The sequence below is a fragment of the Zalophus californianus genome, chromosome 10 (assembly GCF_009762305.2).
Source record: "Zalophus californianus isolate mZalCal1 chromosome 10, mZalCal1.pri.v2, whole genome shotgun sequence".
Taxonomy (NCBI): domain Eukaryota; kingdom Metazoa; phylum Chordata; class Mammalia; order Carnivora; family Otariidae; genus Zalophus; species Zalophus californianus.
Window position 1 is genome coordinate 3,901,471 of NC_045604.1, and position 17,031 is coordinate 3,918,501.

Genomic DNA, 17,031 nt, shown 5'->3' on the forward strand with positions numbered 1-17,031 from the left:
AGCCAGATATTTTACTTTTATTTATTCTACAAACACATAATACTTTGCTAATATTTTTGCTTCAGACTAGGAATTGGCAAACGATGGCCCATAGGCTTCGTCCAGCCTGTTGACTGTTTTTGTCAAGATGCTAACCTGTTTTTGTACAGCCCACAAGTAAACAGGTCTTTACCTGTTTTTGATGTTTGGGTGGAAAAAAATCAAAAGAATATTGTATTACACATGAAAATTATAAAAAATTCCAATTTCAGCATCCATAATACAGTTTTACTGGAACATAAGCATGCTCATTCATTCATGAATTGTCCAAGAATACTGCTGTAGCCAGTACAGAGGTCAGCAACTGTAACAGAGACTGTGGGGAATGTGTATTTTAAAGTAAATGTTTGGCCCTTTACAGAACATTTTGCCAACCCCGCTTTTTGAATATCCGTTATCTGGTAGAGTACTTAAAAATAAGAAAAACAAATTTTATAATACCTTCAGTGTACTTTTCTTTGTATAGATTTAAATTTCCATAGGGCTTTAAATTCCTTTGCCTGGGGCTCCTGGATGGTGCAGTTGGTTGAGTGTCCGACTCTTGGTTTCAGCTCAGGTCATGATCTCGGGGTTGTGGGATTGAGCCCCAGGATGGGCTCCACACTTAGCACTGAATCTGCTTGAAACTCTCTCTCCCTCTCCCTCTATCTCCCCCCCCCGCACAATCCCTCTCTCTCAAATAAAGAAATAAATCTTTTAATAAATAAATTCCTGGGGCGCCTGGGTGGCTCAGTTGGTTAAGCATCTGCCTTTGGCTCAGGTCATGATCCCAGGGTCCTGGGATTGAGTCCTGCATCAGGCTCCCTGCTCAGCCGGGAGTCTGTTTCTCCCTCTACCCCTCCCCCCTGCTCATGCTCTCTCTCACTCTCTCACTCATGCTCTCTTTCTCTCTCTCATAAATAAATATTTAAAATAATAATAAATGAATTCCTTTGCCTAACATTTCTTAACATTTTCTTTAATTCAGTCCCACTCTGAGTAAATTACCTCAATTTTGTGGTTCTGAAAATGTCTATTTCTCCTCCATGTTTGAATATTTTTACTAGTTTAGAATTCTGCTTTGACAGTTGTCTTTATCTTTCAGAACATTAAAGATGTCAGTACACGGTCTTCTGGCTTCCATAGTTTCTGACAAGAAATCTGCTGTCATTCTTCTGTCTGTGTCTATGTGTCTCCGCCTTGCCCATGCTGCCTTCAGGAATTTTGCTTCGTCTTTTAGCAGTTTGAATATGGTATACCTAAGTGTCTGTGGTTCATTACTAACATTTCATTATTTATTCTGCCTGGTGTTCTTGAGATTCTTGGATCTGTGGTGATTTGTCTGTAATTAGTTTTTTTTTTAATTCTTTGCCTTCATCTCTTTTCACATATTCCTTAGGTCTCAATATCTGTTCTCTTTATGGGATTCTAATTGCCGGTATTTTAAACTGCTTGCTATTGTCCCACATCTCTTAGATACTCTAATCTTTTCATTCTTTTCATTTTTTTCTTTTTAATGTTTCCATGTGAGTATTTGTTTTTATCCATCCCTAGGATCTTGACTCTTTCCTGTGCTGTGTCAAGTCTACTGATGATTCTGTCGTAGACTTTCCTCATCCGTATAACTGTGTTTTTCATTTCTAGTATTTCCAATTCATCCTTTTTCTTAGTTTCCCTTTTTCTACTGAAATTGTCCATCTAATGATGCATGTTTTCCATCTATTTTAAATACCCTAACTGATCATTTCAACATCTGAATCCTATCTGACTTTGTTTTGGTTGATTTGTATCCTCCTTTTTTTTTTTTTAAGATTTTATTTACTTATATGGGACAGAGAGAGAGGGACAAAGAGAGAGAGAGCATGAGCAGGTGGAAGGGCAGAGGAGAGGGAGAAGCAGATTCCCCACTGAGCAGGGAGCCTGACACGGGGCCCAATCCCAGGACCCTGAGATCATGACCTCAGCTGAAATCAGAGGCTTAACCAACAGAGACACCCAAGCACCCCAAGATTGATTTGTCCCTTGACATATCTTTTTTCTTCTACTTCCTTGTATGCCTCACAAATTTTATCAAAAGCTATCCATGATGGTAGAAACTGAGGTAGACAGTATTTCTACCTGGAAGTGAGCACAGATTATCTTTTGCTATGACTTTACCATAGTAATTGAATTAATCTGGTCAGGAGCAGAGCTGGCTTTGAGATTTACTGGTGCTACTCGCTCTCGGGGCACCACATGTTTAAACTTCTTCTAGTGCTACACCATTAGCTTTAGGTCTTCCCTTCACACCTGAACCTAAGAAGATATATCTTTTACATGCTCTTGATCATCCCCTAGCAACTGACTTGTTATTTGGTGCTTGTTTAGCCTGGCAGTCAGCAGCAGGTTGTGGAGTGATGGGGGAGTTCCTCGCTCAGCATCCGCCTTTGGAAGGCATTGTATCCTAAGTCTTATGGGTGAGATTTTTACCCCTATCTTGTCCCTCCCTCAGATGTAAGAGAACCCTTTATATTCTGCTCCCAGAACCTATTTCTACCCTTTTTGCAGGAGTAGAACAACTTTTTCTTCCCTCTGTTTTAATAAGTCTTCATCCATGCCATGCCAGATGGCAGAATTTTGCTTCAATTTTATTCATTCAGTGGGTGTTTATTGAACAATGACAATCTCCCTAAATGTCCACATAGAGCAGAGCCCTATCCTTACCCCAAACTAAACCTGACAGAGGGCTGCCGTGAATGAGAAATAAACCTTTACTGTGACAATATGTCGTGATTTTGGAGTTGTTCATCCAATAGTGACCCCCTCCTGGCTAATCTGTGCGGGGGGAACCCTGCCCGTTGCTGTTCTCGGGCAGCTCAGTCTGGTTGAAGAGAGTATATCAGGTATTCTTCAATTAAATGCTGTTTAGACCAGTTGATCTGAATTGATCCATTCATTTCAATTTTTGGGCTTAATAACCTGCATGGAGAAAAAATACATATAGTCTGAGAAGTAGTTGATCAGTTACCCCTCCTCTGCTTTCAGTGACTCCATCCTCGTAAAGTGTACCTTTCTTTTCTTCTCATAAAATTATCTCCTTCCCTTCCTTCTAGTACATTCTTTCACTCTTGAGTCTGTCTCCTTAAGGTTATGTCTGGGCTGAGATATACAGTCCTGCTTAACAAGAGCATGGCACTGTCTCCTATCTCCTATCACTCCCACTCTTACAGAGACAAGAGCCAGAGGAAACAATGTTGGGGCATGGGGAAGAGGGCCAAGTGGTGGCAGCAGCATGCACCAGTGTGAAGGACAGACAAAGGACAGGGGGAGGGAGGCGGCTTATCCTGACTCAGTTGCCCTGGAGTATGGTAAGGGCAGGGATGTCTGGACTGACTCTGAGAAATGAGTCCTCAAGATGTCGGGGACTGTGCCTACTTTTATATACATCTCTCAGAATAGTTTGCCCAACTTTGGGCACACTGTCTGCACTAGACCTACAGTGTCACCAGTGAGCTCTGTGGGACTGTGTGGGCACCTTCATGTATGTCCTCTGCCTTGTGAAACCCCCCATGTCCTCTTGACTGTGTGGGTAGGATACGTGTTTCAGAAAAGGGAGGTTCCTAAGTTCCATGAGATGCAGGTGTACTAAATATCATGGAATTTCACACCATATCTTGTTCTAGAGCACCTGTCTAGCTTTCTGAAAGTAAATACAAAATATCATCCCCTTGGAGGAGAGACTTTCCTCCATGCAATTCCCACCTTAATGAAACTGTGAGCCCCAGATTTCAACTATACTTTTTCTCCAGTTTTTGACAGCCTGAAGAATGTAAGTCAAAGTGTATCCCTTTCCTCACATTGACTTTGTTCTGTTTTCCAAGCACCAATGCCTCCATGCTCCCTGTGTTGTCATTTAGGTCAAATAATATATGACTCTTCTGTTTTCTGCAGAAAAAATCAACACCCAACCTTTGATAGTCTAATTAAAAAATCAGTCAGATACTAGAAGTGCCAGCAACAGCCTCCAGAAGGAAATACAGATCTTTCTCCACTTATGATGGGGTTATATCCCGATAAACCCATCATAAGTTGAAAATATCATAAGTTGAAAATGGTTTAATACATCTAACTTACTGAACGTCACAGTTTAGCCACACTTACCTTAATCGTGCTCAGAACACTTATACATGAACCTACAGTTGGGCAAAATCATCAAACATAAAGCCTATTTGATAGTAAAGTGTTGCATATCTCATGTAACTTATTGAATCCCATACTGAAAGTGAAAAATGGAATGGTTATATGGGGCAGAATGGTTGTGTGTCAATTGTTGACCCTGGTGATCACGTGGCTGCCTGGGAGCCATGGCTGCTGCCCAGCATCCTGAGAGGGTACCGTCCACACATCACTAACCCAGGAAAAGATCCAAATTCAAAACTCGAGGTACAGTTTCTACTGAATGCATATCACTTTTGCACCATTGCAAAGTCTAAAAATGGTAAGTTGAACTATTGTAAGTCTGTAGAAGAAAACAAATTCAGATTTGAAAGAGGCAGGTACATAAGTAATACATGTTAGCAAATTCCGTTAGACATAACTGTCTTACGTAGGACAATTGCCTCCTGTGTCCGTCTTTCCAGTCCAAAGCTCCCCTCCTTTGGGAGGCCAGGATGGTCTGAGCCAATAACCGGCAGATGGAAAATATGGGTTTTTTCCAGGGCCAGTAGCCAGAGCAGGCAGTGGAAAGAAGATCCCAGAGTTGGAGGACAGTCACTTAAAACAACCAATCCAGGAGAGACATGAGCAAATGATGCAAAACCTAGTAAAGAGTCTAAGTAAGAGTTAGGAATGAGGGAAACAAATATTTACCCTAAAATGTGCCATTTGGCATGCAGATTGTTTTCAGCTGAAGGCAATTAAGACCCACAAGACTCAGGAAGTTTTTTGCCTCTCCTTTAACTGTATAAAAAATATTTAGATGGGGGCCTATACCAGGAAAAAAGCTTTTACCCAAGATAAGTGTTTATGTAAGACAGACTTAGTGGCATGGCAGGGCAAACATCTGTGTACCAAACATCGGATCTTCTCATCTTCCTGTGAACTGCCTTGCTCCTCTGAAGCCCCAGACCCCTGCCCCCTTCTCTTTAGCTCGGGATACCATATAAGCTTGACTGCCTGAAAATCTCTGAGTCTCACATCTTTTATGGGGTCCCAGTTCATACAAAATTAAGTTTTTCTCCTAAATTTCTGTCTTATGTCAATTTAATTATTAGATCAGCCAAAGAACCTAAAAGGGAAGAAGGGGGAGGTTTGCCACTCTTACAGCAAATGACAAGAAATAATCACAATCAAGTACAAGTCAAAATGGAGCAGGGTATTGATCAGTTACATGAAAGATCGATAGAACGTTAGGTTTAATTCAATGGGCTAAATGAGTACATGTTTGTGGGTGGTTGCCATACTAAAGGCTCAGAACTGGGATGGAGAATATGGACATCTTATCCAAGGTCATTTTTGGCTTGAATTTTCCAGGAGGACAGATTTGCCCTTTTGGTTCCTCTGCAACTAACTCCAAGCGGTAGGGCTCATCTAAGGCTCCTGGAGGCAGAGCGAGTGGGTCCCTCCCTGTGGTCCTTCAGGTCTGACCCCAGTCCAGGGAAGTAGTCACAGCCAATCCCTCTGAGGCTCCGAGGCAAATACGTGATCAGTCCTCACTTCTAGTACCTCTCCTCGAACCAACTCTCCTCCTCCTCCTCCTCCTCCTCCTCCTCCTCCTCCTTCTTCTTCTTCTTCTTCTTCTTTTCTTCTTTTTCTTCTTCTTCTTCTTCTTCTTCTTCTTCTTCTTCTTCTTCTTCTTCTTCTTCTTCTTCTTCTTCTTCTTCTTCTTCTTCTTCTTCTTCTTCTTCTTCTTCTTCTTCTTCTTCTTTTTCTCCTCCTCCTCCTCCTCCTCCTCCTCCTCCTCCTCCTCACTCTTTAGCCTGCTCTACTTATTGGTCTTCCCAGTCAATTAATCTGGCTTATCACTCTACTACAGTGATTGTATATTCACAGAAATAGTAACCTAAAATACAGTTCCTATGTATAAAGTGCAAAAATCACCCAGAGGGCAAATGCTGTTTGTGTATGAAGTAATCCCTCTTTCAGAAGCTACAAGGATGAAAGGAAGTTGAAACAGGATTGTGACAGCTTTTTGAGAATAAAACACTTTTAATGTATTTTGGTTTGAGCGTATTCACTCTGCAGCTCTTTAGTTTTGGGGGAGAGGTTATTACTTTTGGCTTTATTCTATATAAGAGACTTTGAAATGAATAATTTCTAAATGCTCTTCAAGCTCCTAGTGGAGAATAAGCTAATCTTAGTAAGCAGTATAAAATCATGTATAGAAACGTACCTTCAGGACTGCAAACAGCCTGTTCACAATTATTCCAAGGGGCTGAGTTTGAAGCTCATTGATCTTTGGGGTTTCACTAGCATTTCTGATAATGCACTTTGGGACACTGATCTGCATCAAACACAAATGAGGCACCATTCACTTCCAGGAAATGACTGTGCCAATAATATTTGATATTATAATTATTTTTTAGAGTGAATTTATCTTTTACCTCTTATGAAAACTTTCACAAAGGAGAATTGACTGTCTGTAACCACTGTAGCATGGGTACATTTCACCCTGGCAAACTGAATTGTTTGAATGAAACCAAAGCATCTTCCCTGACAGTACTGTTCATTAGCCTTCCACTCCCAATCTGTCACAAATCCTAAGCCTTCTACCAAATCTCTTTCAATTCAGTGTATTTTCCTCCATTTCCATTTTACGACCTAAGCAAAGCTACTACTTACTTTTCCTGACTTATAGTTGTTCTTCCCACAGTCAAACTGGCCTATCACATTTTGCCCCAACAATATCCAGAAGGATCGCTTCAAAATGCAAATCTGGTATCATTCCCCTGCTTAAATCCTTTTGAGCACTTCTGATTTCTCTTCAAACAAAGAGAATTCTAATCATGCTCCACCCAGCCAGACCTTGGGTATCTCTCAAAGGGCATCTCGTCATTCTCTGTGCTCCAGCCACACTGGTTTTCTCTCAAGGCCTTAAGTAAGCCAATATGATGTCTGCACAAGGCTTTGTCACACCGTGTTCCCTCCGACTGAAGGCACTGTCCACTCCTATCCCTTTCTCAGAGCTGAGCTCAAGGCTCACCTGTTGCGAGAAGCCTCATCTGACACCTCCATCTCTCACTCCTGGCTTTTGTTAGGTTCCCTTGACACCTGCTCTCGAAGGACTAACTCCTTTGTTCAGAGCCTGTATCTCAGCTTATTAATTCATTAATCTTCATTAATCAATAATCTATTGATTATTGATTGATCAAGGATTATTGATCAATCAATAATATCTACTTCCCTCATTAGAGTGCAAGCTCTCCAGAACTTGGATTTGTTTTCAACTCCCTGTTTTATCACCAGAACCTAAAAGAGTTCCTGTTGCCTATTAGGAGCTCAGTGTATATTTACTGAAAGGACACATGGATGGATGGGTGGATGACATGCAGGCTCCTCACTGAGACCACCATAATGCAGCTGTATAATCTGGCTTGGTGCCCCGGGCCGATGGCCAAGTTATATTTTATCATGAAAAGCCAAATTCCAGTCATGGTCAATTATTTGAGATACTCTTGGGCAGAAGAAGGGGTAAAAAGCTATTGGATGTTGTTTCTGATAGAAATGACTAGTTCTGGGCTAAAAATAACAAGATAATCTATGACTTTAAACTTTGAGTTTACTAGAAAGAAGAATGATTTAATCATTAGAGCTGTTTAAGAACAATGAGCTGTCTTAAGAGGCAGTGGGTTCTCTGTCACTACCTCTCACTGTAGAGAGTGGCCGGCTCTCTATCAGGGGAATATGGAGAAGTCTCTGCCCTCCGAAGAAGAGAAACTAGCCCTCCACAGGTAAGTTAGTTCCATGAAACAGGTGTCTCAGGAGGTATGCAGATCAAGTCTCCCTTCCGTGTTGATAGCATGGGAGAGACACAGACTCCAGAGAGACACAGACTCCAGAGAGATAGCATGGGAGAGACACAGACTCCAGAGAGATGGAGACACCACATTGTGTCCCCCAGCACGGCAGCCATTGTATCTCACACACAGTGGTACCAAGGAAGCCTTGGTGGTACCAAGGATCTCACTTTCCTTAACAATCAGGTGTACATTTCTATGTATTATATCATTTATAATTTTCAACCTTCTGCTCTAATCTTACAGAGCTTTCAAGACCCTGATCACATCTCCTGTGAGCTCTACATCCTCCTGTTCTTCATCTCTCTGCCTGTAGCAGTCTGTCCCATCTATTGATTATTGACTCTGTCTCCACTCATGGTTTGTCCCGGTCTCCTCTACCTTCCATGAGGTGAGGTCATGGGGCAGAACAGTACACAGCACTCTGAGTGTGAACATGCAGAGAGAACATTCCACAAAGGAAAATGATCACATCTCTACACAGAGAGAACACTCCACAGAGAAAAAGTGAAACCGACAGGAAACAGAACAAAACCTGCTTTCCTACCAGAATAGTTCAGGGCAGCAGGGATAAATGTTCCCATCCAAAGCTGGCCTAAGAATGACCTAGGAAGGAATTTTAGAGTTACAAAATAGGAACTTAGCTGACTTCTTCTATGGGCTACAGAGCTACCAGTCATTCTTCCTTCCTACCTGGTCCCAAATTGAATCACTTTTACCTAGTTGGGGTTATAAAATCCCAGGATCATTATTATCACAGCAAAATTGAGAAAGGCTGCAGAAGGGGAAATTGGGTGCTATCCCAGACAGAGAGAAGAATGACTTCTTGATTTAAGAGAAAAACTGGAAGACATTTCTAAATGTTGTCAACCTATGTCCGCCCAAACTTCTAGATTCCTCGCTCAGAATCAGAAGAGCCCTGCGCGCTCACTTCTGGGAGCAATTACGTGTAGTTACTGCCCTCTTGGGGCCAACTTCAAGAGCTGCACTTCTAACCTCAAACGGCCAAGAAAAATAAAATCTAGAACACAGAGATTTCTGCCAAGTGTCTCTGGTGCCACAGCATCTAGCCCCATGTGCTTACATCATTACCTACATTTACTGTTCACTCACTGGAGGATCATGTGTGGAAGCCGTGCTATTCATGTTGCACACACACAAATATTTTATATAAAAGCTGTTATAAATTTTGCTATGGAAGTTGTATGTAGAATCCTAGAATTGCTGCATTTGGACACTCTCACTGGGAGAGGCCCTTGGGTGAGAGGCTCCTTTGCTGGCTCTGGTCGTCATCCAGATGTAAAGCCAGATGTATCCGTTGCTCTTAGGGAACAAAATCAGGAACATAAAGCAACTGTAGGTACTTCAGATGGAGACATTTGTGATTTTCCAAATAATATAAAAAGACAGTCTTGGGGCGCCTGGGTGGTTCAGTCAGTGAAGCGTCTGCCTTTGGCTCAGGTCAGGATCCCAGGGTCCTGGGATCGAACCCCATGCCGGGCTCCTGCTCGGCGGGGAGTCTGCTTCTCCCTCTCCCTCTGTCCCTCCCCTCCTTGTGCTCCCTCATTCTTGCACTATCTTAACTAAATAAATAAAATCTTAAAAAAAAAAAAAAGCAGTCTCTTGTGGGAAATTGGTACTGTCATCAGTGGCAGGAGATAGAAGAAGGAACCCCTGAGTCAGAAGGGAAAGATCTGTGGCCAGAAGAGGCCAGACTACAGCAGGCTGGGGACTAAGAAGGGGGTGGGCAGGGCATGTGGAGGGGAAATGGGTTTACATCCCAGGCTGCAGTGTTCGGTGCTATCATCTCGTTACGCTACCTCGGGCCTGTGGCGAAGGTTGAGAACACTACATACTTGCATAAATGGTACTTGAAGAACGCATGGTGCCCTGAGTCCACGTCCAAGAAAGGGAGTCTCCAGAGGTCACCCAATGCCTCTGCAATTCTCAGAGAATAGCACACCTTCTACAGGTATTTCTAAAACAGATTCCACTCACTCGTTTTTGCACCTTTGCTGAAAATCAGTTGTCCGTGTATCAGTTGGTCCATTTCTGGAGTCTTTATTTTGTGCCACTGATTTTTCTGTCCTGTTGCCAATATCGCCTTGTCATAATTTTACTATCTATGTGGGATATCCAAAATATAAAATATTAAAAATTACAACTCAGCAATGTTTTTAGAAACTAAGACGAACATACAAAAATTGCATTTTTTTTTATTTCAGGAAGACTCCAATAGAAAAAAAAATCTTGAATAAAAAAGTGCAATTTCCAGTAACAAATAAACTACGACTTACCTAAGAGCGGCCCACAAAAGATCCGTAAGTACTTTAAAGAGAAAATTTTAAAACTTTATTGAAAGATTTATAAGAAGATCTAAATAAATAAGAATATCTATGATATTTTTAATCAATAAAGATTCAATACAGTGAAAATGGCCACTTGTCAAATTAACCTATAAACTCCACACAGAGCCTCAAAGGGCTTTCTGGAGTGCTCTTCAAGATGAGCCTAAGACCTCCATAAAAAAGTAAAAACAAAAATACTCCAAGTTTAAGAGATTCGTTAGGAAGGACCATCCCTACTAGATATCAACACTTACTATGAATACATGAGAATTAAAGCAATCTGATAGTGGCACAGAGAAAAATCAACTAATAAATAGAGAAGGTGAGAACAGGATCACATGTCCATGAACATGGTCTATAACGAAGTGGCATTACCTATCACAAGGAAAGAACAGGCAGCTCTAAGTGTTGGGACAAATGGCAATCTGTGGGGATAGATGATATGGAAGGCTTATCTCACATCATACAAAAATACATATATCAAATACCTAAATAGGAAGAGCGTGCTGCCGAGGAACTCACAGCAGAGTCTCTCACTGAGGTGGGGGAGGGCTTCTCAAGTGAGGTACAAAAGGACAAGCCAGAGAGAAAAATTTGGTCACATGTAACTGCATGAAAGTTCTGAATCTTTTTGTGGGAAGAAACACACACACCAAAGTAAAAATACAAGCCCCAAATGAATAAAATGTCTGCAATGTGTAGAACTAATAGAAGTTTTGAATTCAGAACATATGAAGAACCACCCATTAATAAGGAAAAAGATAACCGGTCTGTCTGAAAAGTGAGCAAAAGATATGAATAAGCATTTATTCACATGTCTGATTAAAAAGAAGATGTCTGGCCTCACTAGTAGTTGAGGCTGCCAGACCAAGTCTATGGAGTGGAAGACATAAGCCAAAGAACAAGAATGTTCATGAGCTGAGAATAACCGAGGGCGTGTGCAGGGGGCCCAAGTGCCCCTGTCAGTGGTCAGTGGACAGGCTCCAGTGACAGTGGTTTTTCCTGATGTTTTTCCTGCAGCCTGGCGACAACTGGAAAAACTACCTCCACGTGTAGCGTTCGTAAGTGAAAACTCAAACTATTATCAGAACTATTTTCTCAAATTAACAAATCCGACTGGAATGCTTGGAGTGATAAAGTCACCCGAGTGCCCCTATCCTGTGGATGAAAGGAGGAAGGGGAGCTGACTTTGGCTGAGTCTCTACAATACATAAACAGTCAGGTTAGCACGTTTCCCACTCGTAAGAATTCCACCTTATATAAGCCTTGTACATAATAACAATCGTGTTTTGATACATTTTACACACTGTGTAAGAAAATAAAGGCTTGGCTGTTTCTCTGAAGATCTTCTTTTATCTTGTAAATGTAAAATTTGCATTTTGCTCCAGAGGATCTGTTTACTTAAACTTTTGTTTATAAGTATTTGTCATATGGTAACATGAAGGAAAACTCATCCGGATCTCTCTGGAAGCCCCGTGACTTCAGGGGTGCACACCCTAGTACCGCTCCCCGAATGTGACTCATCACTGGCCGGCACCTACCCATCCCCAGAGCGCTATCACATGGCGCCTGGCAGATGGAGAGGAGAGCAACCTTCTTACCTCTGAGCTGGGGATGTTAATTCCTACCTTTCAAGAGTCGCTTGGAAAACAGGGGCTGTAAATACTCAGCATGGTGTGCCTTTCATTGATTACAATCTTCCAGTTACTACAGATTAAATTTGGTATCTGAAATGGAATGACTGACCCAAGGCCACACAGACAGTAAAGGGAAGTACGAAGACATCACATGCAAGTCTTCTGAATCCAGGCCCTCTGCTTTTTCTATTGCCAACTCCTTTTTTATTGTGCAAAAAAAAGTGTCAAATTGAGTAAGGGACAGACAGGGCTAAGTAGGGAGAAATAGGTAGGGGCTACGGGATGAGGCTCACATAAATCCCCAAAATGCAGAGGTGTAAGGAAACCAAAGATAAGGGAACAAACCAGACCACCCTGCCCTGAGGTGTCAGAGGTGGGGTCTTGTTCTAACAGTGACTTGTGACCAGCAAAGCATTACCAGAGCCTAAAAAAGGAAGTAAGCCATGAAAGGTGTTATTACTAGTCCTTACTCCGTGGTGCTATCAGTAGAGATGTTAAAAGGCTTTAAGTTCCCTGGCCAGCCCTCAATAAAAGACCAACCCTAAAAGCCCTCAGGGGGCAACCTATCAGGACCCCTGTCACTCCCAGGACTTTTTTTCTGTATCCTTGCTTAATAAAACTATCGTCTTACTCACTCTCCTTTGTCCGCAAGATTCAGTCTTCCACCTCACTCTCCCACTTCAAGATGATTCCCTGTATTAAAAAAATTAAAAAGCTGGTGCTATTGGCTTTGATTTGGAAGGAACCCGCCCCCCCCATATCTGGCCCTCTTCAAATTCTGATATTAGACATTCTTTTTTTTTTTTTTTTTGATGGGTACAAAGATGTTTATTCTCATTCAGAGAGGTACAAAGTAAGACAACAATGAGTTCATCACTTGTCACACTTTCAGTTTTAAAGACTGTATATAAAAGTTTTATAATATCAAGTTTGGGTTAGGATATGACGAAACGGGACTCATACACTACTGATCAGCATATAAATTAAGATTGTATGTATATTGGAGAATGATTCGGTAATACTGTCAAAATGTACTTTTATAAAATATATGACCCAATAAAATCATTTCTGATACTTTAAATAATGATAGATTGCATACATGTATTTATATAAACATGAACGTATGTTTAAGGATGCTTATGTTTGCAAATATGCAGTGTATCTCTAGAAAACACATATGATTCAAAAATAAATATGTGAATACGTTTTGACAGTTTTTGACCCTCATAAACACTTAACGGACATAAAAAAGAGTCAAAGTACTGAGAAAGGATTGACTTGTGAAGTTACTTCTTTGAAAAGAGCAGTTACTCTTTTCCCCTCATACCTAATAAAAGGCTTTTGCTTGAGACCCCATTTCCTGGGGTCTGGTAATCTAGTGAGATTGGGCTGATTGACTACTTTGGAGTGGTCATGCCAAAAGAATACTGCTGTACCCTCGAGGGCCCGTGGGGTCCTAAACTCTCCAAGATCATTATTAGCCATTCTTTTCTTTGCCTCAACCATCAGCTTTCCACCTCGCTCTATTTAGAGTTCAGCATACTTGTCCCCCCGCTAAGCCCAACCTCCCCTGAGTGAAAAGGAGTTTGGCTCAGGATATATCAGTGACTGAGACCATCCAATGCGTCAGGAAGTCATGGTGATTTAAACCAAGAGTCTGTGCAGGATGTAGAATTCAGGGTCAGGTGGAAATCGGGGCCAGGCTTCAAGCCATCTGACCTTTCACGGAAGGATCTTACTTAGCAGCCGGTGTCTGAGGATACAGGCTGTGGGGGAGGGAGTTGGAGTGGAGGACTTGCCAAACAAGTTAAGCTTCGGAGAATCTCACTCTTGGGAGGATGAAATGTCCAGCATGGAAACAGAGGCAGGCACTCTGTGGTACAAACCCTGGCAATTCAGAGAGAGGAGATATAGGGAGGGAGCAGAAAATGTCCACAGTTGCACCTGTCTCACTGGTTCTATGGCAGCAAGACAAATTTTAGGTTCTTTGCGAGCTGGGTTCTTCATGCTAAGGGCCAGGATGGGCTTAGAAATTCAGTGGGTTTCAGCGCCTGGAGCAAATGACAATAACGAAGGGGATGGAATTTGCAAGTGAACATCAGTCTTTAGTTTCAGTGGTTGAGCTGAATAATATTCTCTCCAACCTTTAAGTCTGGCTTTTATTACTCACACATACACTCACACACATGCAATCATTTGCCTGTTTCTGCAAGCTTGGAAGAGAGGCTCATTTCTCCATTTTTTAATTCAACAAATATTTAACAAATACCAAATATATGATGTTTTGGGGGGGGGGCACTATGAATAAATAAATAAGCAAAAGAGACCAGAGAGAATCTCTGCTTACAAATGAGCTTCTTTGCTGGGAAGAGAAACTGAAAATAAACACATGAACAAGTATATGAAAATACCTTGGATGGTGCTAAGTCCATAGGGAGAAGTGAAGGAGGGGTGGGCAGAGGGTGCAGAAATGGGGCGCAGTTGATAACCTACAGCGCTCATTAAAGGTGGGGACCAGGGAGTGAAACAGCAAAAAGTAAGCAGAGGACTCAGGAAAGGAGGGTAAGCCCACAGCTTCAAAGGGAATGGGGCTCTGGAAGACAGACCAGAAAGCGCAGGGAGCTGGGACGAGAGTGTCTCTGGAGCATTCCAGGGATGTTAAATCAGTGTGGACAGGAGGGGCAGGGAAGAACAGTTGGAGATGAATGCACAGAGGAAGAGTTAGACCAGATCACGTAAGGCGCCATAAGCAACTTGCTCTCTGAGTGAAATTAGATGTTTCTGAGCAGAGGAGTGGAGTATAAGATACGCCTTTTCAGTACCTCCGTCTGGCTGCCTGATGGAGAATGTGCTGAAGGGCAGCAAGGACTGATGGAGCGGCACGGCCAGTTCGGAGGCTGTCGGGATGCAGGTGAGAGACAAATGTGCCCGGTCCAGGAGCGGGGCAGTGGATATAGAAGGAGCGGTGGGGTTTTATACGTATTTGATTTGTACCCAGTGGGATTTGCTGATAGGCTGGATATGGAGTGTCAAACAGGAGTTAAGAAAAACACCCAGATTTTCGGACTGAGCACCCAGAAGAATCAGGTCACTCCTGATGGTTGGAAGGCTGTCAGAGGAGCAGGGATGTCAGAGGAGCAGGTCCTAAGGGTGTTGGGGGTTGTTCAGGAACTTGGGCTTGGAAATGTGAACTTTAGATGCCTATTAGGGCTTCAGGACCATATTGCAGGTGCGCAGGCAGAGTTCCAGAGAGAATGCTGGTCTGGAGAGAGCAGCTTGGGAGTCATTAGCACATGGGGAGCAGCAGGTAGAGCTCAGGCCCGGGCCACTCCAGCGTTCAGAGCGTGAGGGAGGAAGGCCGACCAGCCCCAGGGATGGTGAGAGAGCAGCTGGGGAGGGAAGATGAAAACCAGCACAAAGGTGTTAAGATAGTTCTTAAGGAGATAAAGGGATCAACTGGGTCACATGTTTCTGATGGGCCAGACCAGGTGAGGCCCGCAGGAACGTCCCCTTATCCGCTTGGTCTCCCTGGTGCCCTGAGCAAGGGCAGATTTGACGGAGAGACGAGGGAGACTGTAAGCAAAGCCAGTGCTGTGGCTGCAAGGGGCCAGCGAAGGTGCTGGAGCAGGAGGGAGGTAGGGCACGGGAGGGTCTCCCGATGTCGGCTGGCTTTTCCAACCCTGGAGAAATGACAGCGTGTTTTCATGCTGATGGGGATGAGCAGGCAGGGGGAGAAAATTAGTGATGCATAAGAACACAATTAGAGTTGCTTCAGGAAGTGCTGCCTTCTTAGAAGGGTTTCTGTTGGGGACACGCCCTGCGTTAACAAAGGAGGCCCACCAGGCTTTTCCCGCGTGGCACCTGCTCTAAAGGAGAAGTGCCCCCCTTCCTCACGCCAGGATTTCTGAGCCCCCGAGGAGTTCAGGCTGTTAACCTGCTCCTGAAGCCTGACAGCTCAATAGTCAGACAGGCACAGACCCAAATCCTGGTTCTGCCATTTACATCTATGTGTCACATCCGGAAAATCACAACCTTCCAAAAAGTGTCTATATCCTCAACTATAAAACGGGGAAAATGCTGTCAATCCGCCCTGAAGGACACTGTTAGAACAAGATGAGCCCATGCTAGTAAATCAGAAGCCTCTACTCAAGCCTTGCAAAGAACAGCCCTTCCAAGTTAGCTGTCAGTACACAACGCGCCGGGAGTAGATACACAGCAGCAATATTTTGTGGCAAATAGCAGTTTTACCTGGGATGGGAGGTGGGAACCTGGACCCAAAACTTAGAAGAGAATGTGGGTGGATATCCATTAAAAATGCTTCCCCAAAGGACGGAGACAGGAGAAGGACGGGGAGGTGTGTGCGCGGGGTGGGAATGGAGAGGATTTCCTGGCTGGAGTGGCACGTGGCTCACCAGTGACAGAGAAATGGTGTGGCCTTAAGTCACGCCAGGGCAGCTGTGGGCCTGGGGTCAGGAGGACCAGACCCGGCACCGCGTGCCAACAGACACTGTTTATCGAGAGGTCCCCAGGTGCTACTGGTGAGGGAGCAGAAGGCGGGCTGAGGACAAAGCACAAGCTGACACCCCACCAGCCCACCCCGCCTCCCGCGGGAGCTGTGTGACCCTCCTCAGGCACTGCCGGGTGTGCTACGGGAAGGAAAAGCAAACGGTCAACTTACAGAGATCACAGTCCAGCAAGACACGAGTCTCCCTCAGTTGACAAAACGTCTTAGCGATTTACGAGAAAAAAAGCATTCTTATCAAGAACCTAATTTCCAGAAGCAAACTCCCAACTGTCTTCCTGTTAATACTTTAGGAGAGGGAAAAACAACCTTAACTTGACAGGCAAGGCCTCCAATACCCTGTAGGTCCTCTTTAGCGTACAGATATTCTCTTGAAAACCTTCCTTTTTCCTTACCTCCCACTCCCAGTTATATAATCAGCCACCCCTCACACCCCCCAGGGGCAGCCGTTCTTTCTGCCCACGGGTCCTATCCCCGTGCTTTTATAAAACCTCCATTCTGTACCAAAGACT